This window comes from Sus scrofa, chromosome 1, assembly GCF_054392235.1.
Source record: "Sus scrofa isolate SSC_HxYL_T2T_F1_AM1 chromosome 1, Sscrofa_HxYL_maternal_Yorkshire_Landrace_v2.0, whole genome shotgun sequence".
Taxonomy (NCBI): domain Eukaryota; kingdom Metazoa; phylum Chordata; class Mammalia; order Artiodactyla; family Suidae; genus Sus; species Sus scrofa.
Window position 1 is genome coordinate 217,487,055 of NC_139383.1, and position 13,723 is coordinate 217,500,777.

Genomic DNA, 13,723 nt, shown 5'->3' on the forward strand with positions numbered 1-13,723 from the left:
CCTGCTTTGAAAGCGAAACCGTGCATGGCTTGGAGATGGAAAGCAGACCACGGTTTGTCAGCGCAGCCATTCGTCATGTCCCCCAGAGGGGGCTGTGAACTCCTGCAGACTTGAGCTCTGCCAGCACACGGACCACCCACCTTGCGGAGCTCGGAAGGCCACCAGGCAGCGTGGGCACGAGACTCCACTACCCAGCTGGCCTGAGGCCTCAGCCAGCTCACACCCACCCCTGGGGGACACAGGCCTGAAATATGGCCATGTGATGGACCTTGGGCCAGGTGGTCCAGGTCCCTTGCTGGATGAATCTGCAGTGGGTCCTGCGTAAACTTGTAAGAGTGAACAGAGCTTCTCAGATCCACTTCAGAGCAGAATCAGGGAGGAAATCACTTTACTGTGCCATGAAAAGTCATTTGGCTATGTTTAAGTTGAACTCTTGTTTTTTTTTTTACTGTTCTGCAGAAAACTAGCTGTAAAATGCTCCCACGATGTACAGCAAAGAGTAAATGTCTGCACCTGTCTGGGCAGGGGGACTGGAGGAGGCACACAGAGGCAGTGCTGTGAGAAGTTTCTAATGCAGCTGCCCCAGGCAGGCCGGCAGTTTTCAGCCACTCCATCAGATGCTCCTGGGAGCTTATAAAAGATGCCCTGGTCTGCAGCAGCCCACCCAGACCTTTGGGGCTGGCAGTCTGGAATCCACCTCTACAACAAGCTTCCCTGGTAAAGCTTCTGCAAACTCATTTGGGAACCAGAGCATGGGGCCATGTTGATGATAGGACTCCATGTATGGGGAATGTTTCTCCATGTGAACCCAGAAGGGTGCTAGTCTCCGGGAGTCAGAGGCAGCCAGGGCTGGTCCCAGAGCTGATCAGCAGGGCCAAAGAAGAGGATCCTGTGTGCTTTGCCAAGTTGCGTCAAGGCTGGAGACAATGAGCATCGTGCTCAAGCCTTCTGAATCCATGCAAGCTTGCTATAAATATGCCACCTCGACATGGAACAACAGCATATGACAGAGCAGGAACTGACTGTAACTGGGCTCAGGGAGGAGCAAGTTGAGCCTGGAGCCTGTATTTAAGACCTTGTTCACACTTATGTTTTTGTTCATTTTACAGGAAGTGATGACTGTCTTACATTGTAATTTTAATAAAGATAAAGCTGTAATATAAAAACATGGAAGGATGTGCTTTATCACTTTCTCTCATTTAAACCTATAGGATATCCTATCTTGTTTGTCGTGGGCATGTGCATCAAAGACCCGGTACCATGACTCAGGGTAGACTCCTGGTCCTTGGCATCAATCATCAGCAAGGATGGGACCTCCTTCACAACTGCAAGGACACCAGGTCCACAGTTTATCCAACCCTGGAACTGATCTGACTTTTCAGGGTTTCCCAGAATGTGCTGAAGTCGCTTCAAGCCTCCAGTCTCCCTCCCACTGATCCCTGCCCAATAACACCCTCAGACCAGGCCCGTGTGCTGGGCATTGGCTGGGTTACCAGTTGTCCCAGACCATTTGGTGCTTTGTCAGCCCGCACACTGGACGGCGACTCCTGAGTCAGGTTTCCTGACTTCCTGACTTCAGCACATGTGGCCAAAGGGACCAAGTGGTCATGCTCTCCACAACATCTGGTACGCGCTGTCTCTTGGGTTTTGTCTTGCAAATTTTCTAAGGAAAAAAAAAAATCCTAATTGTCTCATTTCTTCCCCATTTGGGTACCAGGATGAGTTTTGGTGGGAGGAAGGTATGTGGGGGGGTGAGGGGGAAGGCTCTTAGTCTTTCTTGTGCATAATCTATCTTTGAAATCCAGTGATGAAAGTGCCTGTGGGAGGGAGGAGGGGATCTGGCAGGAGAACACATTCCAAGACCTACTGGCCCGAGCAGTCATGTTCTCCGCAAATGATTTATATTCACACAATCAGTGTTCATGAGGTGGGGGATGACCATCCCTGGCTACGGCCAAGTCTCCTTGGAAAAACAAAGAAAAGGAAGAGCTAATGGCACAGTTGGTGTGAGGAGAGAAAGAGGGATTAGACAGAAAGTATGAGATGAGAAAAAAGGAAAAAGAAACAGATGGAAGGAAGAGCCAGGAGATGAGTCTCTCCTGTACAAGAATGATTATTTCTGTTGCCCTGATTGTCCTCTTTTCCTTTTGAAAGGAAAGGTGTTTTCCCTCATTGTATTAATACCATAGAAATTCTTCCCTGCACCAGGCATTTTTGGAAACTGTTGATTGAGGAGTCTCTCTTCTTTTGTTAGACAACTCTTAGCCAATATTTGAAACTCATTTGGAATTGGTAAAGACTCGGGGAGTAATTGGAATAATTCATCAGAACTTTTTTGTTTAACTTATCTTCACTGGTGAGTGAAGTTGTTTGCTCTGGGAACAGAAAGGTAGGTCAAAGTGAGGCCATCACTGGTTTCCTTCTCCTTTCCTTTTCTTCCCCCACCTTTCCGCTAAAAGACTAATTTTTTAAAAGGATAAAGACTACCAAATTCATTCATATTTTTGATCATCATGGAGGCTTGGACTCATGCATTCTCATTGGGTCACGTGTTTTTCACTTGGTGAGGACTGAAAAAAGTCTTCAAAATGGTTACAGGCAACATCTTTGGCTGTCAGCTGATAACCTAGCATCAACACCAGCTCCTGCTACATTCTCCACTGCATTACAGGGGAAAAGCCTAAAAATACGTTTCTCAAAAGTCTTCCCCTGTATGATTGTGGGTTAGACCCAGCCTCTGAAAGGCCCTCACAAAATTTGGAAGCCAGAGTTCTCCAGCGAGATTTCCAGGCAGACATGTGGTCAGTCAGCAGATGTGGGGGTTTCCAGGCAAGCAGCAGAGAATCACCTTCTCTGGAGCTGTAGGCCAGTGGTATCAGCTTCCTGGAGACTTGAAATTCATGGTGACTTCTGGGCAAGCTTTTGAGAATTACTCACTCCAGTGCTGCAGGCAGTTGAGCTCAGAAATGGAAGTTTCCCTGACCTTAGCTCCCCAGCCCTTCCAACAGTTTGGTAAGCCTCTAATTCTTTGAATTGAAGCCATTACTGTTTATAATACTTAGAATGGCTTCTATTTCCCTGAACAAGCTCTGAAAAATGCAGTAAGCCATTGGAACTGGATGAAATCACTTTGGGAGGGAGTGGAAACAGAGAAGGGACAAAGAAGCAGATAAGCTACCACCTTCCTTCCCCTGTGTCTCCCTGTCTGACAGGCTGCCCTCGGTGGGGTCATTCCTGGGACCCAAGACCACCTCTGATATTCCTTAGGGTTAAACAAAAATGGCGCCCAGGCCCCAAAGATCTCTATCCCTGACTTAAACAGCCTTTACTCTAAGTATCCTGCTTTACAGATTTCAAACGTTAATAGCACAACTTCTAGGACATATTGATTCAGGTTTAAAAGGAACCACCTGTGTCCAACATTCGCTCAATGGAATATTCTGTAGGAGCAGAGTAACTCAAGTAGAAAGACAATGTTTCGGTCTCTTTAGTCTACCACTAATCTCAGCAAAATCAACTGTTTGCTTCTGAAAACAGTTCCTCTGAACCAGAAAACATGGTAAGATGGCTAAAAGGAGGGGCTGAGCACTGCCAGCATATATAGACACTCAAAAAATTCACTGAATGAGTTTTTGAAATTACAGAGAGAATTCCAGGAGGTGTGTTTATCAGGACAAAACAGTATCTCTTGGTTGCAGAAAGAGCACTGAAATTTTCAATTATTCCATGGAGGAGCTAACAAAGTCAGAAGGTCCTTTTAAAACCTGAAGCTAAAGAGGTTCCGTCTCCCAAGAATGAATATCTGGACCTCTAAGAAAGAAAGGAATGTGAAGCTCTGTCTTTCTAGAACCACCCCGACCCTGCCCTAAGAAGTATTTAACAACACAGAAAGGATTTAACTGGCACGCCAGTCAGAGTACCCAAATAAATGGTTCCAGTTTCCAACAAAGGGAGTTACTGAAAATCTTGGAATATCTCAAAAAATCAATGTCAACAACAATACAGGCAATATTTTGGAAGGATCTCTGAGTACTGTTTCAACCTTTGTTCCTTCCTGTGGTGAAAAGAGAGTAGAATTTAGAAGTTTGAACCCCTGGACTAGCCACTTTTTAACTGAGTAGTAGCCTTGGGAAAAATCCCTTTTCTTTGACTTGAGTTTCTTCAGCTAGAAAACAATGATAATGGCATGTACCCACGTATGCTCCTTACCGCCCATGATTATATGAGGATAAAATGATGAGTGTGAAATGTCTTAGAAAATAGGAATAGTCTCTGCATATAATCCATTACTAAAATCTTGTATTCCTGATTATAGTAACCCTATCTAATTTGCTCAGATTTTAAGTTATCACATTTTTAATGACAAAAAAAACCACCCTCAATAACCAATTCCTATGGAATGGAAGTCAATATTGATTTTATTCCACTGACTTAACAAACAGTAAATCTGCAACCACACAGCACTGCCAACACACACACATACTTACAAGTAGGAAAGTCCATAGCAAAGTTGTTATGGCAACAGTTTATAAAAAGCTATGAGTATGAGATTGGAGTGGACCATGTCCTCACTAATAAATGTCAGCTTGATTTGAATTACTTACTCAAGTACAGCTTATACAAAGCCAAAAAGGAAAACCAAAGCTTTCTCAATAAAATGGAATCCCAAAGCATAAATAAAAGATGCCACCTGAGAAGAATGATTTATTATCTCTCACTCAAGAAAAGGGTGCACAGGCCATTCTGTGTGACCACATCTCTTAAGTTGTTTGCTACTGGTTTATAAAAAGCTCAGGCATGTGTGTACATAAGCACACACACACACACACTCAGGACACATACACAGATACATACACCCACATACACATACACCACACATACATAAATTCAACTGAAAGAAACACTAGAAGTCACAGGTTACTTGAAATGAAACTAGGTACATCTTTGCCCTAAAAAAAGCAAATTACCCCCCCTTCAGGTCAGAAACATTGATGAACATTTACAGGAGCCAAAGAGAGCCTGGTATTCAGGAAACCTGAGGCATTAAAGTGAGGCCATCATGAAAGAAAAGAGACTAAATGTCTAAAATTTTAAAACCCATCATTTCTAGCATGAAGATATGAATGAATTTATTCTGCTTCAAACCAGTTTGGACCATATGTAATTCACTTCCTTATAATCTATTTGATAGAAATGCTGAAAATAATCATTTTATAGCATAAACCCCTTCACTCTCCAATTCTTCAAGCCACCAGAGATATGACACACTGTGAAGAATATTTACATTTTTTCTAGAAAGACAACAAATACTTTTCCTAAGAGCAGCCATCTTGAAATGAACTGAACTGTCATAATGAATTCTTTTTTCTCAGTCATATGGACTAAATGTCCCCCTTTTCCAACATAATTTAGACAGCTTTATAAACTCAACATCATATTTTTGAGGATTTTTAAGGTTCATATAGTTATGTATCATTTATGACCAGCACAACCAGCTGTATCATACATGACCAGCTCATCAAGTGATCATCACTATGTTATAATTAAGATAAATAGAATACCTGGGATAAAATTTTGGATTGGTGGAGAAGAATCCACTTGAGGGCACAGTGAACATCTCTGTTTTGTGTTAAAAAAAAAAGCTAATCAATAAGAAGCAAATATTTTTAGTTGCATTATATAAACATTTCACCATTTAAAATCTGGGTTCCCCCCATGAAGACCCACCTCAGCAGTTCTACCACACCACACAGATTCCCATTTTCTTAAGGAGCTGCATGAATTACAATGTGCTTGACTATAAGAAGTATAAACAAGTAGGAAAAGCATTACCTCATATATCATGAAGCCTGGGTGCATCATGGCCCAGACTCTGATGTTCTGAAATTCTTTCAGTTTGGCCTTCCCTTTTGTACTTTTTGGCATTTTCTTCAATCTGGCTTCCTTCATAATTGTAAATTGGCTCTGAACAGCACCTAGGGGTAGATTTTTCCTTATTCATGTTCAGTGAGCAAGAGACAAAAACCCCCTCCCAAGTATGGAATAAAAATCCTTCCCTTGAGTCTTATTTGGCCAACTTAAAGTTCCATGGCAGTCCCCTGGATCAAGAGTTGCCAGGGGACCATCAAGCATGAACTGCCCTAATCACTAGTTCCAAAGGTAATGACCAACAAAGGAGGTAATGACTGGCTTGGACCAATCAAGACTCGTCCCTTAAACCAGAGATTGAATGAACCTCTCTTGAGTTATTGGGCTGCACTGAGTGCAGAGATTGAACACCAGGAAGAAAATCAAGGTTTTGTTGGGAAAGAAGAAAGAGAGAATAGATGCTAGTAATCAATTGACAATGTCCATCTTAGAGCTCAAGGGGCTTACCAGAGTGGTGAGAAGAATTTCACCTCTGATGGTGTGTCTGGAATTTATGTGGAACAGTAGTTCACTGTCAATAAGAAGGGGGTTTTTCTAATGGCAAATCCATATGCTTCCACCTTGCCTCAGGAAAATAGATTCAAGGTTCCTTAAGAGAGAGGACTACAAAGAAGTTTAAATAGACTGAGGAAACTTTATCAGAGCCTGTTATAAGAGTTATAAAATCAGTGGTAACAAAGACATCCCCCAGTCAGCAAAAACAGAAATAGCAGCTACTGATTTAGGATAGCAAGCAACAGAATGGAGAAATGCACCAAGATAGCATAAAAGCCCAAATGCCTTCAAGAAGACAAAAGTCACCTACCAAGGAAAAGGAGACTTGGGTGGTTTTGGGATTTCTATTTGTATGTCTATTAGATAAGGGCTTGAAGCTGAAAAGGTGAAGGCAATTCCAGAGCTCTTGGCTAACTGCTAAGAAGACTTGCTTAGCACGGCTTTCACGCCTGGGCTAGAAAATAACATTTCTCATAGAAGAGGATCTTCCAAGAATGGCCCAAATGTGAGCAGACTGGATTTCCTGACTTGCTGCATCACCATAGGAAAGTCACAGAGAAGAAAACCAAACAGATGCTTCAATGTTGCTATTTTATGCTAGAGAAAAAGAGGTTGGGAACAATTAAGGAGCTTTAAGAAAATCAAAGAAAACTATGGCAAACCAAAATTTTAAAACTGGATTGTAAGTGTACACCAACATAAACACACCCCACACATGAACTATTGCCTGAAATTTCTACATCATTCAGAATGAAGAAACTACTTGGCTAAGTCATCTTGGATTAGGTAGAAATGATAGAACATCCCAGAAGACTAGCTGCCCATAACATACCCCAACAAGGAAATCCACTATATGATAATTGGCTATGAAATGTAGAATTAAGGGTTTAATCATTCTGATAGTCTAAAATGTTTAAAAAAATTATCAGGGGGAATTCCCATTGTGGCTCAGCAAAAATAAATCTGACTAGTGTCCACGAAGTTGCAGGCTAGATCCCTGCCCCTGCTCAGTGGGTTGAGAATCTGATGTTGCTGTGATCTGTGGTGTAGGTCCCAAATGCTGCTCAGATCTGGCATTGCTATATCTGTAGTGTAGGCCAGTGGCTACAGCTCTGATTTGATCCCTAGCCTGGGAACCTCCATATACCATGGGTGCAGCCCTAAAAAGACAAAAAGAAAAAAATGATCAGGTACAAAAGCAAAGTCCATTACTTTGATTGAAAGAATCAACTATGTAGATGGGATGACAGCTGCTTAACAGCTGTGAGTTTTGATTGGGTCTGTCAGTTGACCACAAGTTTAATATGTGATCATTATTGTAATATAACTTCTAAAAAAAAAAGATATCATGCTCTTGGATTGGAAGAGTCAATATTATCAAAACGACTATACCACCCAAGGCAGTCTACAGATTCAATACAATCCCTATCAAATTACCAAGGACATTTTTCACAGAACTCAAACAAAATATTTTAAAGCTTGTTGGGAAGCACAAAAGACCCAGAATAGCCAAAGACATCCTGAAAAAGAAAAATGGAGCTGGACGAATCAGGCTCCCAGACCTCAGACTATACTACAAAGCAATAGTCATCAAAACTGTATGGTACTGGCACAAAGACAGACATATAGATCAATGGAACAAGATAGAAAGCCCAGAATTAAACCCACGTACCCACAGTCAACTAATCTATGACAAAGGAGTCAAGAATACACAATGGAGAAAAGACAGCCCCTTCAATAAGTGGTGCTGGGAAAACTGGACAGCCACATGGAAAAGAATGAAATGAGAACACTCCCTAACACCATACACAAAAATAAACTCCAAATGGATTAAAGACCTATATAGAACACCAGACACTCTAAAACTCTTAGAGGAAAACATAGGCCAAACATTCTCTGATATAAATGACAGCAACATTTTCTCAGATCCACCTCTTAGAGTAATGATAGTAAAAACAAAAATAAAAAAACAGGACTTAAAAGTTTCTGCACAGCAAAGGAAACCCTAAACAAAATGAAAAGATAACCCACAAAATGGGAGAAAATATTTGCAAATTAATCGACTGACAAAGGATTAATCTCCAAAATTTATAAATGCCTCCTGCAGCTCAATACCAAAAAAAAGGGGGGGGGATCTTTAAAAAGAGGCCAGAGGGCCTACAATCAGAGATGTTGCTGAGTTAATCCTCCAGTGCAGCTGATTGAGGACATGCTTTTAAAAAACAATTATAGGTCAAATCAGGACCAGCAGCATGCAATTTAAGGTGCAATAAAAAGCTTGATTTCTCAACTCAGAGACCTGACTTGGCCTCACAAATTACAGTGGCAAAAGACAGGGCAACACTACTTTTACTTCCTTTATTCATTTTCCTATAGAAACAGCAGAAGGAAATATCTCTTGCCTACCCCTTCGAGGCTGCCTTCTTGCTTCAGCATTCTTTTTGCTCCACAAATAGCAAGCACCCAATACAGTGGTACCTATGAGGAAATGATATTCTATTACTTCTGGAGCACTGTAGACCTGTTCCATTTTCATCTCATTTTATTCTCCCAACAATTAGGGTGACCATGGACATCAAACAGCTTCATGTTCATTCCTGCAAGAGTGAACTGAGAGGTTAAGCTTTTAGTCTGGGGTCATGTAATTAATTAATGGCAGTGCTGTTGATTAGGTTTAAGTTTCCTGATAATCTATCTACTACAAGTCAATTTACTGAGCATCTCCTATTTGTTTTTAGGATTGTGCTAAGTATTGAAGATTGAGACTAGGTATCAGTCAGATTAAATCACTGAAACTTCCAGCACTGAATTGGAAGCCACATCAGTGGAGACAAAGTGGATTCCTACTTACTCTTTTTTTTTTTTTTTTTTTTTGTTCTTTTGTCTTTTCAGGGCCACACCCGCATGACATATGGGAGTTTCCAGGCTCGGAGTCAAATTGGAGCTGCAGCAGGCAGCATACACCACAGCCACAGAAACTTGGGATCCAAGCCATGTCTGCGACCTACACCACAGTTCATGGCAATGCTGGATCCTTAACCCACTGAGCAAGGCCAGGGATCAAACCTGTATCCTTATGGATACTAGTCAAATTCCTTTCCGCTGAGCCACGACAGGAACTCCTTGCTTACTCTTAACTAAGTTCTTCCGACACTTTTTTTTTTTGTCTTGGCACAACTATATGCACATCACTCAGTGGACTTCACTCCAACTTCCCACTACAAGCAACATTTTGAAACACTGCTCTCCTGCTCTCAATTCTCTCTGTACCTCGGCAAGTTCTGGGGACTATGTCTCTGCTTTCCCTTCCAGACTCATACCTTGGAGAAAATGGCACTACCATTGGGATTGGTCATCTTGCTGCAGAAAGTAAGAATAACTTAGAATTTGCTTGGGTTATAAAACCACCTCCACTTAAACTTCTCAAACCAACTCAGCAAAGAGCAGAGTGTACCTTCCCCGTGTCCAAGGGCAGCCTTGTTAAGTGACTGAATCTGTGAGCTGTGCTGCATAACAGACAACCACAAAAATCTCAGTATTCTCAGCAAAAAGCTCTTATTTTTTGCTCACCGATCTATGAGCTGTCAGAGGTTGGGCTGGTGATGTAGGCTGAGCGTGGCTGGGCTTGGTCCCAAACCGTGGATTGAGTTTAGAGCTCCCCCACGTCTCTCATTTTCCCTGGAAGAGCATTTTCCTGTGGCATGTCTTTTCCATGGCAAAAAGCAGGAGCTCTAAGGGCAAGTCCAATCTCACAAGTGTATGTCAAACACATGCTCACATCACATCCACAAACTCCCTAATGGCCAAAGAAAATCACTTGGCCAACTCTAAGGTCAAAGTGTGGGGAAGTACCTCCCACCCACCATAATGCCATGTGAAAGGTGTGCAGGTGTTAGCACTGCTCGAGGGCTGGAAGATCAGACCAATCGTGCAGTCGCCCTGGTAAAGGCAAAGGGCCTGATTCTTCAGGTTGTCCTTGATGGCTTGGCCCCTAGGTACCTGCCCTTCCAGCAGCTCAGAGTTCTGGCTTTGACCATTGAGCTACCCCACCTTCTCCTTTCCCTCCACCACCACCCTCCCCCAACTCCATGACACTACCATTTCAAAAGCAGCTCATCCCTTCTCATGCTGTCTTATTAAAAGCTTTCTGCCAGGCTGGGAAGTTGAGGAATCCCACCTGCATCTAATATATGATAATTTACTAATGTGACCCAGCTCTGTTGGCTTTTTCCCTCAGTCTGTTGCTTGCCTGTTGCATTGTTGTTGGCCAAGTTCCAAAAATCAATAGGAGAGGGAAAAAAGAAACGGTTTAGATGATGATTACCCAAATATCCAAGCCATTCTCCAGGTAATGTATCCATACTGAGTGAGACTAGCATTTGGAACAATAATGTTACGAGAAATGGAAAATAAAAAATTCCCATGAAAGTAAATAGGTCCTACAAGTATGTCTTTGCAGGCCCACACCATGGCACCTCACAGGTTTAGTCACTCACACCTCTCCCATATTTTCAGAGCCATTAACCAGGGTGGACTTGTCAGGGTTTCAACAATGTAATTGCTTCGCTATAAATTTCCCTGCTGGCTGGGGCCTGAGGTTTCCAATAATCACAGGCAAAGGCAGAAGTCAAAATAGACAGTGCACAGGGGGAAGCAGAGGACCTAGCATGAGGATTCCCTGAGGTGGGGGCACCTGGGGTGACATGGAGAGGGGGCGAAGACCGCCAGAGGAGAGGATTCTGAAGAGGAGGGGGTGAGACCGCGGCAGCTTAAGGTTAGATTGCAAGACAGGTTCTTGCTTCCTGACAGCATGAAAACAAGCCTGACATGCTGGCTCCCTCCCACACAACCAACCTGGAAAAACCACAGAAAAAAGAAGCAAAATTGGATGTGGGGACCCCTTGGTAGACTGAACATGGGTGGGGATCAACTTGATGCAGCAGGTATCAGAGGAAGCTCCCAAGTGCTGCTCTTGCCATTTCCTTTGGAAAGTAGTCACATGCCCCACTGTGGAGAAGAAGGCAGTGGCTCAGCCAGGTGGTAGGTGCGACAAGGGTGAAGCCAGGACAAGGTCAACACCCTGAGCCATGACAAACTGACAGAAAAGTACAGACTGGCCAGCTGGGTCCTGAGCATTTCATTCCTCTACCACCTCCATGCTCTCTCACCTCTGGGTTGGTGGATCACAATCAAAAGTTGTGTTATTCAAAGTGCTTGTGACTTCCACCCACAATGAGAAAACACATTTTATGTGGTGACTGCTCAGTACACATATAGCCCTGTACAAATAAAAGAGAGTTTCACAAAAGAAGGTTTTTACTGTTGAGATGTCCTTTACCTTTTCCACCTATTCTATCCATTCCAATCCATTCCGTTCCATTTTTTCTCCCTCCCCTCTCCTACCTTCCCTTCTTCTCTCTCCCCTTCTTTTTCCTCCTCCTCCTCTATTTGCTCTTCCTCCTCTTCCTCCTTCTTCCTCTTCCTCCTCTCTCTCCCCTTCTCCTCCCCCACTCCCATACTGGCTGGCTCACTAAATTGATCATGACCCCTTAATGGGTTGTCACTCAGAGTTTGAAAAACTTGCCCATAGCAATTATTTCCTTCCCAATTTACTTTCTCAGAGCATTAAGAGAGGATCCTGACCAAAGCTGCAGCAGAATGAAGGGGCAAAAAATTGAGGTGATGGGCTCTAGTTCTAATAGACTTAGATACTCTGCCTTGGAGCTCACTTCTGCCACTCTTCTAGGAGCTCCATCAGTCTGGAACCCATCCACCAACACAAGTACAGACATGGCTACTTTTACTAAAGGAAAAATATTTTTTATATAGAAGGTTATATTCAGGCCAATTATGATAATCTAGGGGCTCAATAGATACATTTTCCATAATGCAAGGCTTTAGCAGGCTTGCCACATAAGAACTATTTAGACAACTCAGGTAGGAAGTAAATTCAGAAAACTGCTGTAAGAAATATGGGAAATAAAAGGATTCAAATAATTAGTGGAATTTTTGCTGTCCAAAAAATTTAAAAACAAAGCAAAATAAATAAATGTATTCATAATAATACAGAACAAAAGTTTCAAACAATATCAACAAGGGAAGGATACAAAGAGACATGAGAATGTGCTAACATTTCCAACTTGTTCATGGTAAGATTATAGATTGATGATCATGATCAATAATAGATAGATGACAGATGGGCAGAACACAGGTAGATCGGTGATAGCTATAGAGTAAGTGTAAGGAGAAACTGAGACCCTCAGATTAGCTGAAATTTTAGCATATATATATCAATATGCGGCCTATGAGAAAAATGAAAAGAGGTGAAAGGATGAAAAAATAATCAGGAAAAGCAGGAATCAAAGAGGCTCAGAGCATCAGTTTCACTATCTGACAATGGAATTCAAGACAAAAATAATATGAAAAACAATAAAGCAAGAGCCATATAACCATCATTGGGATATTTGAACTTCACAATATGGGTTCAATATATATAAAGTAACAATGATAAAACTGGGAGAAAGAGGAAACAAGGCAACACCCCCCCACACACACACAGAAAAGCACCCTGTCCTTAGAGTATGTGATGGCTTCCTACTTCCTCAGGATAAAGTTCAACATCAGGGATTGCGAGGCCCTGCATTACACGGTCCTTCTTACCTTTCCAGCTTCTGTGACTTCTCATGCCTCACGAATGCCAATATCTGAGGGGCATGGAGATGCCCACCAGTGGGAAATCCAATTTCTTCAGGTAGGCCGGGAAGTGAAAGAGGTATTTGAGGAAGTTAAATAAGCTGGAGGGTGCTACGTAGGTGGGACAGTTTGAAATAGGTGTTAGAAAACCAGGTGGGAGGCTTCTGAGATAATCATGATGAGATCTCAGACCAGAGGATGGCAGTGGATGAAAGAAAAAACGACATACACAAGAGAAATTTTTGAAGACTTGATGGATGATGCAATAAGAGGCAGGAAGGAGGAGATGAAGGAATCAAAGATAATCCTGACTTTGAACTAGAGGAACCAGATGCAGAGCTGCAAAGATGGAAGTGGAGAAGGGGGGCCCTCATCCTTCCCGAAGATCAGGAGTAACATATCGACTTCAGGCAGCTGTGCAGGCCGGTGTGCGGGCTGCACATGTGGAAATGTGTTAGAGATGGCTGCACACAGGGCACAAGATCTAAGGCAGAAACACAAACGTGGGAGTGGGGATCGTTCTCACAGGGTCAGAGTTGACAGCACCTGAGTGAATGGAAAGCCTGAGGGAGGAAGGGGAAGAAGAAAGTGCAGAAGGCTGAAGACT

At 42.6% G+C, this 13,723-nt stretch overlaps 1 long non-coding RNA gene across 1 annotated transcript in view; it reads right to left on the minus strand.

Moving 5' to 3' along the window:
* LOC102162053 (uncharacterized) overlaps positions 1–8,851 on the minus strand; it is a 29,638-nt gene extending 20,787 nt beyond the window's left edge. The window contains exons 1-3 of the long non-coding RNA XR_014821260.1: positions 8,830–8,851; positions 5,833–5,975; positions 5,562–5,619 (exon numbers count right to left, since the gene is read on the minus strand). This is a non-coding gene — a long non-coding RNA (uncharacterized LOC102162053). The remainder of the gene's footprint in view (positions 1–5,561; positions 5,620–5,832; positions 5,976–8,829) is intronic.
* Positions 8,852–13,723: the final 4,872 nt, after the last annotated feature.